The 13,714-nt window shown below is 37.2% G+C and overlaps 1 protein-coding gene across 3 annotated transcripts in view; it reads left to right on the top strand.

Annotated features, from left to right (window-relative positions):
• WASF3 (WASP family member 3) overlaps nucleotides 1-13,714 on the top strand; it is a 183,268-nt gene that overhangs the window by 129,881 nt on the left and 39,673 nt on the right. The gene's annotated exons all lie outside the window — the stretch shown is intronic.

Below are 13,714 nucleotides of genomic sequence, written 5' to 3'. Positions count from 1 at the left end.
TAAGGATTAATAATGCAACTTAAATTTAAATCAAGGACTTTGCAGAGCAGTTTGTGAAATATTTTTGCCTTTTAAACTCTTCTTAAGCCCTCTTGAGGATGTTTTTACTTAACTTAGACTTCACTTCTTATGCCTCCAGCATTAATACTTGTGAATAGAACTTAAATATGAATTCTTTATGGTTGACAATATTTTAATGAGCTTCTAGCTATGTTGGCTGAGCCACTTTAAACTGACTTTTCAAGGAGTGATATGTATATGCTCTTAATTCCTTTCAGAATTTTCAAACACTTTGAATTCCATCCTTTAGGTACTTTTAATAGTTTGGGAAAGCTTGAAATGCTACATACTTAGATATAATCTTTGAGCCTAGTTGAGATCACATTAATGCTAGTTAGAAAAGTACAAGGTTTATAATCTTCTATTTCTTTGGGGTTTTGTTTTTAAGACTTTAGTTCTTTTCAAACAAGTAAACAAGCACCATAATGTAATTTTACACCACTGTGAGTGAAGGGTTATAACAATGGCGTAATTGAGAAGTGGTCAGAGGTACAATATTCACTAACTTCCTTAATTCAATTCAGGTAACTAAGTAATTCTGGTTATAAATTAAACATACTCTTTTTAAATTTTTTCTTTGGTGACCTGGTGCTTTTTTTTGTGGCTCATAGAAATTGAAAAAGTAGCTTAAGATTTCACATAATCATTGTTGTGCCCAAACTATCAGTTAGCTAAAAATGAGATCCATGAATGGATTTCTTTCTAAAGAATCTTAAAACAGAGAGAAATAGAGGAGGTAAAACCAATGTAAAGGAAGCTTGGTGAAAGCCTCAACTGAACAGGCATCCAGAGGGCATTCAAGGACAAAAATAGGAGAACAAACAGAAAAATGGAAAAGATTTATAAAGTTTTTTTTTTATTTTTAGTATGTTTTATTAGGGAATAAAAGATGTGTATGTATAAATATATACAGAATTAATATATGCCAAACAAATACAAAATTAACACAAGAAAGGAAGGAAAGGCATCTTAGGCTAGGATGTTCAAGGTTCTCATGGAGGTATAAACATTTTTGTAACAAACTTTTCACCATCAAAGATAGACACTTGGACTCAGTAGCATCACAGTCTTGGATGGGCTTATAGAAGAGGAGGTAGAAATGACACTAAAGAATACAAAGATGGGGGAAATAACCTGATTAGGCTAAGTGTGCATAGTGTGGCTATTTGGCTTCTGCCACTGTATTCACTACATGTTCATTTCAGACCTAGATTCCACACTCTTCCTGCAGTCACCATAGCAAATCTCATATTGTTAATATATGTTGTATTCATTGTTCCAGCATCTTTGCTGGAAATTATGCAGTTACAGTATCATTGAGAGATTGATTCACAAAGTATATAAAGAGGACATGGAAAAAAATCTCAAATCTTATTAATAACGAAAAAGGTGATTTAGAGATCATCAACAACTACTGACTCAAAAGTCTACTTTCCATATATATAACATTGTTTTCAAGTTTATTGGCAATACACAGCAATATTTATTGAGCATAAATCAGCATAATATGCAGTAAAAGTTACTAAGATAATCATACTTTTTCACCCAGTAAGTGCATTGTTGGGAATATAAAATAAAAGGATTGTGTTTTGTAATCTTCACCTTAAGATCAAAGAACAAGGTTTTTAGGCATACACAGAAGTTTTACATGACCACACAAGAAAGTGCTTTATGTTCAAAGTTTTCATAGTGACATTATATGTAACTGTCAAAAATCCCCTCCAAAACAAAAAGAAAGAAAATAACCTAAATATTCAACAATAAGGGGATAGTTAAATGATCATGGAATGTTAATGGATCATTAATCAATCAATAATTCAAACATTTGTTATAAAGCACCTATTATGTGCTAGGCACTAGAGATATGAAAACAAAAAAATGAAACACTCCCTGCCTTGTCCCCTAAGAAGTTATGATTAGTTGGGGGAAACACTATGTACATATCTAAGTATATACAGAATAAAAAGTATTTAATACCAAGTGTCTCAAAAGTCTTAGTGCAGTTTTAACCTCCAATGCCTCAGAAGTATAAATGCTACAAACTTACAAAATATTTCATTTTTTATAATATTGATGTTTATTAAAGTTCCTTGTCACCATCATCTTGTGCTCATCACTTATCACTCTAGTCAGTTTTCCAATCTTGTAAAAACTTTCATTAGCTATAGCTCATGAATGAAAGGATTGCATTTGCAATCCTAGCCTTGATGCCTTCTTAAGAATGAGGTTTTGGTGCATACATGACAGTTTGATGTAGCCCCACAAGAAAGAATGTAGCTGAAATAGGTGAGGTAACTAAAGTGGCCAAACAAAAGGATTCCCTCAACAGAGCCACCTGTGTGAGAAGGTGTCATCCTGAAACTGTCTCATATGCAATGCAATCATAGCATGTCCTATCTCATTAAAATTAAACTTTTATTCTTCAAAATTCATAAGACTTAATAAGTGTAAAAGCAATTTAAATAATTAAACTTTCAAATGATTCTTTTATAAGTTTGTAGCCTTTACAGCTCTGAAGTTATTAAAGCTTATAGCTACAATGAGCTTTTGGGTCACCTCGTACAAGGTATTTAAGGAGAGAAGGCACTAAGAGTTGGGAAAATCAGCAAATATTTTGTGTAGAAGATAGACCTTGAATTGGCTTGTGAAGGTAAAGAGAAATTCTGTGAGAAGAGAATACATTCCAACCATGGGCAAAGATGGGATATGGAGTGCTCTGAGTGAAGCACAAAGAGAAATAAATCCAGATTTAGAAGTAGAAGGAACCTTGGAATGCATTGAGTTCTACCCCTCATCAGTAGATGGGAAAACTAAGGCAGACATAGTGGCTTGTCCAGGGTCACACATTTATAAGTATCTGAGGCTAAATTTGAACTCATGTCTTTGGATATATTGGGGCCAAGTTGTGAAGGGTAGTTAAAGCCAAACAGCACTTTGTAGTTTATTCTAGAGGCAATATGTGTAGTCACTGCAGTTGATTGCTATTTATTGATGAAGTTTAGTTATGTTTTTACCTCTACTTAGGGAAAATCATTTTTTGACAGCTCTATGGATTGGAATGGGTGAGTCTTGAGGCAAGGAAAACAATTAGGAGGTGATTCCAATAGTCCAGGGTAAAAGTGATGAAGACATGAACTAAGATAGTGGTTTTATGAGTAATCAGGACAGAATGGATGGGAGAAATGTTATGAAGACAGAAATGGCAAGATTTGGCAACTGTGTTTAGGGTTAGAGTGAGTGAGGACAAGGTTTAAGTTACAAACCTGGGGCAATGGAAAGATGGTGGTACCCTAAAATGACATTGGGAAATTGTGGAGAGGATTCAGTTTGAGTGGAAAGATAATGGGCTCTTTCTTAGGCATGTTTAGCTTGAGATGTTTATGAAATATCTAGTTTGAAATTTCTAGTAGGTAGATGCCAGCAAATACCAAGAACATAAATAATTATGGAAAGATCTTTATGGAATACTTTAGATGGAAAAAAACAGAACTAGAAGAGAAGAGAAGAGAGCAAAGTAATTATAACTGTATAAGGGGAAAAGTGAATGAGAATGAATGGACAAATAAACCTGATGGGGATTTAGAAGAAGTTACTGAAAAGTTATGATTCTGTAAACATTAAAATAATTTCATTTAAATGCAAATTATTACCAACTAAGGTAAGTTTGCACTGATGCTCAAATTCAATTTTAAATAAGGCATTTAACCATAAAAGAAAGCAATGGACTAGGTATTTTGAGGTAGAAACAAGACACTAAATAGATATGGCCCTTCTCAAATAGTTACACTCTAACTGCAAAATATATGATAAATAGGAAAATAAATTTTTTTAAAAATTATAAAAAGATATAAAAATAAGTAGAGATTGATGTTTTAAAGGAAACCAACTGTCAATGATCTGAGTGATACCTGTGGCCTACCTGTCCAAAGACTTTGAGAGCTCGTGTAGATTACATTCAATACTGGGGATTCAGCTTTTGTTTTTGTTTTCCTTCTTATTCAGAATGAAACTCTGAGGAAATATGAATAATGCTTAAGTATGGCCTAGGTTTATGTCACCCCAAATGTAGATAATCATATCTCTTTTTCTTACAAAGTATTCAGTATTCAATATGGGTATAAGATATGGGACGGCTTTTATCATATCAACCACAGAAAATGCATAAATTTCAGAGGACCCACAAGTCCTTACAGAAACAACCTCTGTAACTTTAAGAATCTAGATCTAGGCTGCAATATCTTAGAAGATTAGAAAGGTCTAGATCTTTTCATAACAAGTTCAGTCCTTCAGCTGTCAAGCAGTGCTCTGGGGATGATCCTCTTTTCCTCTGAGAAGTTCACTGTTAAGAAAAACTTCTCCCTTGGGGAGACTGGTACTTAGCTCTCAAATCCATGAACTGTCAAAATCAGGATTATCCATGAGGTAAACACTGAAGGATGGAAACATTTGTTTTCAGGAACAGTAGTCTCTGCTCCTTGCTCAGGAAAGACAGAAGGAATTCAAGAACTGAAACTCCCCTCTTAGGCTCACCTTGGCAACCATTGGCCTCTTATCATGTGCTTCCTCTACAAGATGCCATTTTCTGCTCCTTGAAGTCAAGAGGAATACTTTTTCTCTTTCTTCTCCCTTTTCTCTGACTGCATTCTGATCTGGAAGTCTTAGTAAGACTTTTCTCCCTCAGGGAAAAAAAAAGGGGAAAAGATCTAATCTGTGTAAATTTTTTATGAGAATCATGTATACATACATATATATATATATGTGTGTGTGTGTGTATGTGTGTGTATATACATACATACACATACATACATACATACATACATACACACACACACACACACACACACACACACACACACACACACATAGTATATCCTTGATGAGGATAATAATAACGTAAAGGGCAACCATTCCCAAGTGACCTTCCATAGTAGATTATAGCTTTACCATTGTGCAGTTGACTAAAAAGAGAAGAGAATACAGAATCCTACTGTGCCTGTTGTTTGTGGATTATAAAAATCTCATTCAGTGCAGTGCAAAGCTCTCTTCTAATAAGGTATCTCTTACCAATATGTCAAAATCATACAAATTCTTTAAAATATATCATAAGAAAGAGAACTTTGTTCAACAAATCTGAATCCTAAACACCACATGAAACGTGCAACAGGGAGACATGCTCACCAAGGTCTTTGCCACTGTGCTGAAGGAGGTCCAGGGCAGAATTCAAGTGGAAGAGGCACAATAGTTGGAATGTTTATTTCCTGGAGTATAATGTGTGGTTATATGGGCCACCTACACAGATTTTCCATCAGTATGTTTATCTGGCTAGACAATACAAATAAACTACAACTTGGACCTGTAACTAAACAGGAGGAGGAGAGTGGGCTTCATTGCCTTTAGGAAATTGCAAAACTCTTTCGATGGCTCCAAACTATTGTCAAATGCAAAGGCCAATCTTTTCAATGTCAATGTTCTGTCAGTATTATAAGTATGACAAAAAGACATGGAATGCAGCAGACGGTTTGGAGACAACTTTGGTGGTATGCAGCATTCATCTATCTTTGGCCCTCTGCTGATTGACCTTTGTAGAAGGACTGGTATGAAGATATGCTTCGTATGTTTGTCAAATTTGTAGATGACAAAAACTGGGAGGGATAGCTAATACTTTGTATTCTGGAGTTCAGATTTATAAGTTCTCAACAGACAAGACTGACATAAGGAATTGAGCATAATGATATTTAGTAAGGGTTTGAAATTACACATTTACATTAAAAAAGATCGACTTCACAGATGGGATGGCAGAGATGTCTAGACAACCAGTCAGCCACTAAACATTTATTAGGTAACTACTTATGTGTCAGGCACTGGGTTAAAAGCTGGAAATACTAAGAAAGGCAGAAAACAATTCATGCTGTCAAGGAGCTCACAGTCTAATCGGGGAGACAACATGCATGTATAAACAAGCTATATACATGATAAATTGGAGATAAGCACTATATGAAAGGCATTAAAATTAAGGAGAATTCTTCCAGTGGAAAGTTGAATTTTATCTGGGATTTGAAGGAAGACAAGGAAGCCATGGAGAGCATTCCAGACATGGGAGCAGCCAGTGAAGATGCCTGAAGTCAATAGATGGAGTGTCTTGTTTGAGGGAGAACAAAGAGAGTAGCTTCACAAGTATTTGGTGATGGAGGGTAGGGGAAGATTAGGAGAAGGCTAAAGCATAAGAAGACTAGAAAGGGGTGTGTCTGGGGATGACAAGTTATGATGGGCTTTGAAAGCCAAACAGAGGATCCTTGAGGAGATAGGGAAATAATGTGACTTTTTGAGGGAAAAGGGAGTGGAGGTGACATGGTCAGACCTGTGCTTTAGTAAGATCATTTTGACAGCTGGATGAAAGATGGACTAGAGTGGGGAAAGACCTGTGGCAGGCAGACTGACCAGCAGGCTGTTGCAGTAGTCCATATATAAGGGGATAGGGACCTGCACCAGAATGGTGACAGTGTCAGAAGAGAAAAGGGAGTGTATGTGAGAGATTTTAGGAAGAAAATTGACTGACCTTGTCAATAGATTTAATATGGGCAGTGAGAGAGAGTAAAGAATCAGTTGAGGATGCCATCTAAGTTATGAGCCTGAGTGACTAGCAGGATGTTGGTGCCCTGTACAATTCTAAGGAAATTAAGAAGAGGGGAGGGTTTTGGGGGAAAGATAATGAGTTCATGTTTAGATGTGTTGAATTTAAAATGTCTACAAGATACCTAGTTTTAGGTGTTCAATAGGCAGTTGTAGGTCCAAGTTTGGAGGTTGTTAGCATAGAGGTTAGGGCTCGATAAGTAGATCTGAGAATCCTCAACATAGAGATGATAATTGAACCTATGGGAGCTGATGAAATCACCAAGTGAAATAGTGGAGGGAGAAGAGAACTCAGTATATAGCCTTTGGGGGACACTCATTGTAAGTGACTAACTTGGATGAAGATCAAAGGAGAGCAGAGGAAACTGAGAAGGGGTCAGATAGGTAGGAGGAGAACCAAGAGAAAGTAGTGACAGGAAAACTTAGAGAGAAGAGAGTATCAAGGAGAAGAGGATGATCAACAGTGTTAAAGGCTACAGAGAGATCAAGAAGGATAAGAATTGAGAAAAGATCATTAAATTTGGCAATTAAGAGACTATTGAGGGGCTACTAGGTGGTAGATAGAGGCAGATAGAGCACCAGCCCTGACTTAAAATCCAGTCTCAGACACTTACCCCCCAAAAAAAACCAAACCAAAACAAAACAATTTTTTTTAAAAAAAGAGAGACCATTGGTAACTTTGAAGAGAGCAGTTTCATTAAAATGAAGGCAGAAGCCAGACTGCAGAAAACAAAGGAAGTAGCAACATCTGTTGAAGATGACCTTCTCAAAGACCTCAGTCACAAAGGGAGGAGAGTTTTTGGATGACAGCTAGTAGGGACGGGCAAATTAAGCTGGGTTTTTTGGAGGATGGGAGAGAGACATGGGAATGTTTGTACACAGTTCATATAAAAAAAAATTTAGACACATTAGTAGACTTCAAACTCAATTTGAATCAATAGTGTGACATGGCAGCTGAAGAAAGCTATGCTCTCTTCAGCTGCACTGAAAGAAGGAATCTACTTTGTCCTGGTTGCTCGATATTTGGAGTAGTGTCTAGTTCTGGGCATCATCACCTGGTAGGAAATTGATGATGATGATGATGATGATGATGATGATGATGATGATGATAAGCTGTTGAGCATCCAGATTGGGGCAACCTCAAAATATGCCACATGTAGATTTATTTAAGGACTTAGTAATGTTTAGCCTGGAGAAAAGGAGACTTTAGGGGTCATGATAGCTGTCTTCAAGTATTCAAAGGGTTGTCATGTGTAGTAATAGAGGGCAGCTAGGTGACACAGTGCATAGAGTGCCAGGCCTGGAGTCACGAAGACTTATCTATCTGAGTTCAAATCTAGCCTCAGACACTTACTAGCTGTGTGATCCTGGGCAAATCACTTAACCCTGTTTGCCTCAGTTTCCTCATCTGTAAAATGATTTGGAGAAGGAAGTGGCAAACATCTCCAATATCTCTGCCAAAAAAACCCCAAATGGGGTCCTAAAAAGTCAGACACAACTGAAAAACAATTGAACATGTATAATAGGGATTCAGTTTGTTCTGCTTGATCCCAGAGGGCAGATCTAGAAACAATGGGTGAAGGATGCAGTGGGACAAATTTAGATTTCATGTGGCAAAAATTTCCTAACAATTAAAGCTATCCAAAAGTAGAATGGGCCACTTTGGGAGGTAGTGAACTCCCCCTTCATATAAGCCCTCTATCAAGGTTGGCTGGCCACTTGTGGAATATATTGAAGGAAAGATTCTTGTTAGGGTATTTTGAAGTTCCTTCTAACACTATGATTCTTTAATACACTAATTCAGATCTTTGCCTAGTTATTATATGTAGTATTGAGAGACCTAGGGGTATAATGGGTAGAGAACTCTGGACTTCGAGTCAGGAAGACCTGAATTTGAATCTTGCCTCAGCCACTTAACTAGCTGTATGATCCTGGGAAAGTCGTTTGACCTCAGCCTCAGTTTCTTCTATAAAATGGGGTTAATAATGGCGTCTACCTCACAGGGTTGTTGTGAGGATCAAACAAGATACCCTCTATAAAGAGCTTTGCAAAATGCAAAGTGCTATGGAAATATCAGCTTTTGTTATATACAGTGTTCATTTACTTAGAGAAGAGATATTAGACAAACATTTAAATATGCCTGGGATGGTGGTGGGAGGAAGGGTTATAGTTTACTGGAAAGAACATTGGATTTCTAATGAGGATGATTTTATTTGTGACTCACTGATTGACTTTGTAACATTAATTTCTTCACATGCAAAATTAGGATTAGGTAATCTCTAGGATCTCTTCCAGCTCTTAACATGCTGAGGATTTTGTGACTGTATAAGTAGCTACCTTATCTGCAAGCTAGAGGACTAGCTAGTCTGTTACATAAAGTGTGAAATGTACTGCTGGTTACTGACTTTTCATCTATAACACTATGTATTAAACCTATGTGTGAAAAAACTGACCTATTTTCAGCATTGACTGGTTTTGCCTATTTATTCAAGGCTTTAAAACAATGAAATTTGATCTTGAAAACACCTATTGACTCAAACATTCAAAATGGTAGGTTCAAAAATAATTTTTAATTTGAGGAAAATTAAATTAAAATCTTAGTGAGTTTTTTTTTTGTTTCTTAACTCAGTAAAGATATAAAAAGTTAAAGTGAACATATCAAACTCTAACTGGAGACAAGCAGAAGAAAAAAAAATAAACCCTATTAGAGTTTGCTTCCTTGAGAAAATGACTTTTCCTTTAAAAAGCAGCCTAGCTCTCACAGGCTCAAGAACTTGCTGATTCTCTTTATCTCATTCAGAGATAATGTGGCATCTTTATTATAATGACAAAATCTTGGAGATAAATGGGCTGTTGCTTGAAGGATGGACCCTCAATAGAACATCCTGACAGGTATCATCTAGCCTTCCCTTGAAGGCCTGCAGTAATAGGGAACTCAACATCATCAGAGGCAATCCATTGCATTTTTAGGCAGCTAGGTTGTATAATGCATAGAGCACTGGGCCTGGAGTCAGGAAGACTCATTTTCCTGAGTTCAAATTTGGCCTCAGATACATACTAGCTGTGTGGCCCTGGGCAAGTCACTTAATCCTGTTTGCCTCCATTTACTCATATGTAAAAATGAGCTGGAAAAGGAAATGGCAAACCATTCCAGTATCTTTGCCAAGAAAATCCCAAAATCGGGTCTTGAAGAGTTGGATACAACTAAAAATGACTGAACAAAAATGATCAGGAATTTCTTTTTGATATTATATCTTCTTTGCAACTTCTACCTTTTGGCCTCAGTTGTTAGGCAACCAGTCACCAAGCATTTATTAAATGCTCTTTATGTACCAGGCTCTGTGTTAATCTCTGGGGATTAAAAAAAAAAAAGCACAAACATAAGTCCCTGCCCTCAAGAAGCTCATATTCTGAGGGACAATTCTGCCTTTTGAGATTAAGTAGGATAGGATTAATCAATCCCTTTTCAACATGACAACCCTTGAGCTATTTGAAGACATCAGACCCACACAAGTTCAAATCCAGCCTTATTCACGTACTTGGAGTGTGACTCTGGGCCAGTCATTGATGGGGATAATGATAGCACCTTCCTCTCAGGGTTGTTGTGAGGATAAAATAAGATTATATTTGTAAAATGTTTTACAAATCTTACAGTGCTATATGAGTGCTAGTTATAATAGTAATAATGTCAATTATATTATTTCAGTTTTGTCCTTCTACTCCTTCTTTTCTCTCAGTTCTTTCAGTCTCCTCTTAGGGCATGGGTTTCTATCCTTTCTGAATCCTTTAATGTTCACTTCCTCTCTATATACACCAATTTGTTAATGCCCTTCCTCAAAAGTGGTGTTCAGAGCTGAACATAATACTCTAGATGTCATCTGGCTAGAGAAGAGTAGATTATTTCTTCCTTCATTTTGGGTTCTTTTTATGTAGCACTCCTTCAAAGTGATTTGACAGGTAGAGAATGTGTTTGGTTTTAAATATCTCCAAATAGGTCTCTGAACCTGAGTAAGGCCCATCTGGCCATTTTCAGGGAGCCTCTATTTGAGGAAAACAAATTGGGGTGTGTATGTGTGTGTGTGTGTGTGTGTGTGTGTATACACTCCATGTGTACTCTGCTTATATATAATATGTACACAGAGATTTGTATAACAGCCCAAACATAAGGAAGGAGAGAAGTCCCTTCTGTTGTTTGAATTCTCAACTTTAAATTTAAGCCCAAAAGAACATTGCTTTTTTGAAGTGTAAGGGAAAAATGTAACTTCTGCTGCCTTTTTTCTTAAAAGACTTTCAAGTTGATTTATTTTTCTAACTTTTACATTTGCATTCTCACTTCAACCCACTCCTTTTCAGTTTAAATAGTTTATATTGCATCTTGGGTGACAGGTTTTCATAGTTAAGTTTTCAGAAACTCTTTAATAAGTTGAAAATCCTCCATGGAATTTCACATACTGGTAGCCTCAAGCATGAAAAAAATCTTCCTCTCTTTGAACACTCAAGTGCTTTTATTTATCTAGTGGGTGGTTTAAAAAAAATGTACCACAGTAATCATCACAGCCTGAATCATTGATTTGTTTTCCCAATAACAACCCTAATCATTTGTATATAGAAAATAACCTTAGACACCATTTTTTAAAAATATTTTTGTTTGGTTTTTATATAGATTGCTTCTGGAATCTGGGTTCATTCTGTGGAATAGTTGCAATTAGAGATGTCCAAGATACTTTCAATGGAAGTTGTGGTAATGGGAAAGTTCATGATTCAGTCCAATTCCCCAAGCCCCCCCCCCAAAGCAAGATGGTGTGCTGTGCTCAAAATAGACAAAAATGAATCAAGCCACAGGCATTATTAAGTGCCTACAATGTTTGACGCATTGTGCTTGGTGCTAGGGAGACAGATACAAAGAATGAAACAATCTATTCTCAAGACGGCATTTTACTCACAGGAGAGGAGAAGTACATATATACATATGTGCAAATTAAGTATAAAGAGAGTATGTGAAAATAAATACAAAGTATATAGGTACAAGATAGGTAGGAACACTAGCATGTGATAGTGTGGCATGTGGAAGGATTTCATGGGGAAGGTGGTGTATGAGCTGAGTCTTGAAGGGGGAGAGGGGCTCTATAAAGTACAGGTGAGGAGGGAGTGCGTTCTAGGCATGGCAAATGGACAGCACCCATGAATGGACATAGAAGATAGATTATTGTGTATGAGGAACAAAAGAAAGCCATTTTAGCCAGATTTCAGAGTACAAGAAGTAGAGTAGTAATGCTCAGCTAAGCTGGGGAGAGAGATTGGGGCCAGATTGTGAAGAATTTTAAAAGCTGAACAGAAAGAGTTTATATTTGAGCCTATAGGCAATAGGTAGCCTACTAGACTTTCTTGAGGCGAGTGACCTGTTATTAAGGAACATCGTTTCGGCAGCTGTGTGGAGGATATATTTGAGTAGGGAGGGACTTGAGGCAGGAAATCCCATAAAGAGGACTTTGCAATGTCTAGGTAAGAGGTGATGAGGGCATGAACAGTGGCTGGTAAGTAGGGAGAAAAGATAGGATGCAAGAGATGCTATGGAGTTGAAATGACAAGACTGAACAACTGATTAGATATGTGTTGTGAGGTAGAATGTTGTGAGGTAGAGTTAAGATTACTTAGATTACGAACCTAGTTGATGTGGAAGAATGGTGGTGCCTTTAGCAGAAATATGGAAGTTTGGAAGAGACTAGGGTATTTTTGGGGGGAGGGAGGGGGGCAGGATAATGAGTTGTTTTGGACTTGTTGAGTTTGAGGTATTTCCAATGATATCCAGTTTAAAATATTCAATAGGCGGTTGGTATGAGACTAAAAGTTCGGGGGGGGGTATTTAAATCTGGGAATCATTTGTATAGAAATGACAACTTCCTGGGAGCTGTTGACATCACTAAGAAAGAAAGTGTAGAGAGAATAGGAGAGCACTCAAAGCATTAAAAAACACCCATTTTTAGAGAATAGGAGATGGATAATGGGCCAAAAAAAGAGTCTGAGATAGATTGGTCAAATGCCTTTGCTTGAGAGAGCCAGGAAGAAGTAGGGTCTTGAAAACCTAGAGAGGAGAGAGTATCCGGGAAGAGATGATGGTGTTCAGTGTCAAATGCAGCAGTTAGGTGTCTGCTTGGGACAAGGATTGATAAAAGACCATTAGATTTGGTAATTAAGAGATTGTTGGTAACTTTGGAGAGATCCATTTTACTTAAGGAATGAAGTTAAAGTTGGATTGTAAAGAGTTGAGGAGGAAAAGTGTAGACTTTTTTCCCCAAGAGTTTGACTGCAAAAGAGAGGAGAGCTATAGGACAGTTACTTTAAGGATGGGGAGACTTGGGTATGTTTGAAAGGAGTAGGGAAGGAACCAGTAGATGGGGAAAAACTAAAGATTCAAGAGAAGGAAGAAGATTAAAGGGAATATTTTCTGGAGAAGATGGGATGGAATAAGATCAAGCACACACATGTATACATGATTGGCCTTGTCATGGAAAAGGTTTGCCTCATCAAAGACTAGGGGAAAAGGATCAAAGTGGAGGATGAAGTTAAGGAGTTTCGGGATGCTGGAAAGGGAGACTTGAGTAGCCTCGATTTTCTTATTAAATAAGAGGTGAGGTCCACAGCTGAGCAAGTAGAGGAGTGGGAGGTATTAGATTTGAGGAGATAAGAGAAGGTTTGGAATAGCTTTTGTAGGTATTGTGGTAGACAGCTATTTAGGGAGAGATAAAGGCATTTCTTTCCTGCAGTGAAAGCCAGTAGTAATTAGAAAACATGAATTTATAGTGTACTCAGTCAGCAGCAGCAGCAACTTGTGGGTAAGAAGGAGAAGCAATGCCCCTGACCTCAAGGAGCTTACAGTCAATAAATAGAAAATAATTTGAGGAAAGTGAGCATATCAGTAGATGGTTTACCATGGGTGGTAGCCTCCTAGCTGATCCTTGAAGTGAAGCTATATTGCATTTCAGACTTGGGAAGAATGGCTTGTAGAAAAGAATAGAGACATGGG

This window comes from Phascolarctos cinereus, unplaced genomic scaffold (assembly GCF_003287225.1).
Source record: "Phascolarctos cinereus isolate Bilbo 61053 unplaced genomic scaffold, phaCin_HiC Scaffold_726;HRSCAF=1367, whole genome shotgun sequence".
Classification (NCBI taxonomy): Eukaryota; Metazoa; Chordata; class Mammalia; order Diprotodontia; family Phascolarctidae; genus Phascolarctos; species Phascolarctos cinereus.
Note: the sequence above shows the minus strand (reverse complement) of the source record. Positions and strands in the feature narration are given on the sequence as shown.